General features: G+C 41.5%; 1 non-coding gene across 1 annotated transcript; it reads right to left on the bottom strand.

Moving 5' to 3' along the window:
* Positions 1-1780: 1780 nt before the first annotated feature.
* LOC137208275 (U6 spliceosomal RNA) lies at positions 1781-1887 on the bottom strand. The gene has a single exon (XR_010935588.1). It is a non-coding gene; the product is annotated as a U6 spliceosomal RNA (small nuclear RNA).
* Between the last annotated feature and the right edge of the window lie 1373 nt (positions 1888-3260).

Below are 3260 nucleotides of genomic sequence, written 5' to 3' on the forward strand. Positions count from 1 at the left end.
TTTTAACTGAGGTGTTAGAACATTCCACAGTACCCCTACTGTGACCTCCCAGGGATGCCCACAGAAAGGTGTTGGGTTCTGGTTAAGGACAAGGCAGATTCTCTGCCTCTGACCCCTCCACCTACCCCTCATACCCCCTGCCATTCCGTCTGGGCTCACAGCAGGCAGTTGGCATGTTTGCTCACAATCAATGGGTAAAAGTGCAAAAGAGAAATCTATATCGTATCTAGGAGGATTTCCCATCACTTGCAGAGAAAGTAAGCTATCTGCCATTTGTTATCACTGGCTTTGTGAACAAATTCCTGTTGACTAGGTCCAAAACAGAATTGCCTCATGCAATCTTCATTTCACCTTTCTTCTAAGTTTGAGAGGTTAGAAAGACAGACACTGTATTTTCCAGGCTTCTTTGCTGTTGGAGGTAAAGGATGAAAATTAGGTTCTGCAAATTGGATTGACTCACATGATATCCGGATCCTAGGAGCTCGGTGAAGGCCGTCTTCCCATACACTCTGCTGGTAAGCCAGGGGGCTCTGCAGCACCTCCCCAGTATACTTTCTCGTAGGTTCTCAGGGTAGAAACACCAGTGGCTTGTTGATTTGGGGAGAACTCCAGGGGTGGTCTCCGAGGAGGTAGTTCTTCTTGTGGGTCAGATCTACAGTGTTCTGACAACCAAGGTCCTGGAAGTCCAGCCTAGAACTGCTCCGTTAGGATCCACAGTGACTGTGTAAGCACCTAAGACCCTATATTAAACCCCTTCCTGCCTAAAATATGCAGAGTGGCTTCTGTTCTTACACCAAACTCTAAAGGACAGAACAATAAAGAGTGTCAGGGATTCACCTTTAAATGTCTTGATCAGGTTTAAAAAAGCCAGTTTCACTGAAGAATGACCTTGAAGAAGCAGAAACTATTAATTTTATTATTTACTCTTAAATAAATGTCTTTAAAGTTTTCTGCATGATGAAATGAGAGGTAGGCATAAAGCACTTCTGCATGGCAGACTGTTTGTCTAGAGGAAAAACACTTGTAAGGTTGTTGAGTTGTGAGATGAACTAGTTACTTTTTCATGAAACGTCATTTTTACTCTAAGTAACAACTGACAGATAAAGCAAGGTTATTCAGATTTGGGTATTGGCAGATATTTTCTCAAAAATGCACAAAATGGGGGCTTCCCAGGTGGCGCAGTGGTTGAGAGTCCGCCTGCTGATGCAGGGGACACGGGTTCGTGCCCCGGTCCAGGAAGATCTCACATGCCGCGGAGCGGCTAGGCCTGTGAGCCATGGCCGCTGAGCCTGCGCGTCCAGAGCCTGTGCTCCACAACGGGAGAGGTCACAACAGTGAGAGGCCCTTGTACCCCCCCGCCAAAAATGCACAAAATAAATCTGTCATTGCAAGGAAAACCACTTGGTAATTGTTGCCAGTGACACAATTTGAACTTCAAAGCAAAAGTTAAAATTTTGGGAAACGTGTATCCACCACAGTGGGCTTGACATTTTCTCAACTTAAAGACTTTCTTTTTTTGATGTTCTAGTCTTTTATTGGATGAATGTTGATAACAGTAATTTAAAGAATTGTAAGCCCTTTCTAAATACATTGAACAGACATTTGCAGTTTGCTGTGAGGAGAAGAAGAAATGAGTAAGGTCATTGTTTTTGAGGAGTTTATAATCTAAGAGGGGAGGTACGTACTATACATTATGTAAACATGAGGACTGAGTAACCGTGATGTACAGTGGAACTTGATAAGTAGCGTAGAACAATGTCTGGGGAGTTGAGAGTGGCAGAAAAATATGGAACGCTTCACGAATTTGCGTGTCATCCTTGCACAGGGGCCATGCTAACCTTATCTGTGTCGTTCCAGTTTTAGTATATGTGCTGCCGAAGTGGGCACTAAAGACTTTTCTGATGACATTGGTGGTGAAATTACTAAATACATTTTTTCCTATTGTAGGATGTAATGGAATATGTTAAAACCTGGGAGGTCTACATAACTGAGCAGCCAGTGCTTTCCAAATGGTCCAGGGATAATGTTACAAAGCCATGCACGGCTAAAGATCCATTCAAAGTGCAATAGAGACCAACAGATTTTCATGTAACAGAGAAGGAGAAGTTCACTGATGTGTTTTCAGATTTCACAGAGCAACTAAACTTTAAGAACTGTCACTTGTCAAATTTCAATGTAGCATCAGAGAAGAACATACACGATTATTTGAAAAGCCTGTGTGTCTGTGAGGGTGGGTTTCTTCATGTACTTCAACCAGAGCAATGTCTTGAAATAGATTGAATGTAGAAGTGGATGTGAGAATCCAGATGTCTTTTATTAAGTTCTATACTAGATATGCAACAATTTAAAACAAGGCAATTATTCTCACCAATTTTCTGGTTTGGAAAACAATGATACTTTTCATAAAAATATGTTATTTATGTTAGTATATAATGCCTTTATTATTGCTATTTTAATACATAAAGAAATATTAACATTTTTTGTTTTCAATTTATAATACTATAAATATTGAGTCTCATTATGGATCTTCAATAATTTGGGGGTGTAAAGGGGTCCTATGAACAAAAACCTTGAGAACTACGGTTTTAGTGTGCAATTCAATACCACATGTCACCAGGAGGTGGCGCCACGAACATACAGTGCACGCTCCCCAGCCCTGGCTTAAATTTAAGGCTTCGAGGATGGTCCCAAACCTGCAGGGAGGAAACAAGCACAATTTAGTGGCAGCACCTCCATTAGTGAGTGCTGGCCCATTTGCACCCGACCTTGAGGCTGGAAAGCATCTCTGGATTCCCAGCTGTTAAACGAGATCAGACTTTTCCCTGAAGGAAACTCTTCTACTTCTCTGGCCACTCTTTGCACCAAGAGAACGATTTCTTATTGTGAACATCAAGTTACTGTGAGACTTGGCCCTGGCTTTATCCTTCACTGTCTGCAAACTCAATTTCTCTCACTAAATTTACAGAAGCGGTTCTCTGCACGATAACTCACAATTCTGTAGCTATCATATACATAGAAATGCCAATTTCCTAGTATCATGAAAAAGTATATGATAGAGTATGTATTCATGCAGTGTGTTCCTTGGGAAATTTGTTCTGAAAAAGCCACATCATTCCAAAGATGTAATGCGTACCACCTGGAATGTAATTGTGATTATTGTAGGCTAAACTCTGTAAGGTCTCCATTTCTAATCATCCAGTCCCATGAGCAATGCTCTAAAATGTTGATGTTTCCCCTCCATGTACTGATGTCAGTGCATT

Source organism: Pseudorca crassidens, chromosome 15, assembly GCF_039906515.1.
Source record: "Pseudorca crassidens isolate mPseCra1 chromosome 15, mPseCra1.hap1, whole genome shotgun sequence".
Classification (NCBI taxonomy): domain Eukaryota; kingdom Metazoa; phylum Chordata; class Mammalia; order Artiodactyla; family Delphinidae; genus Pseudorca; species Pseudorca crassidens.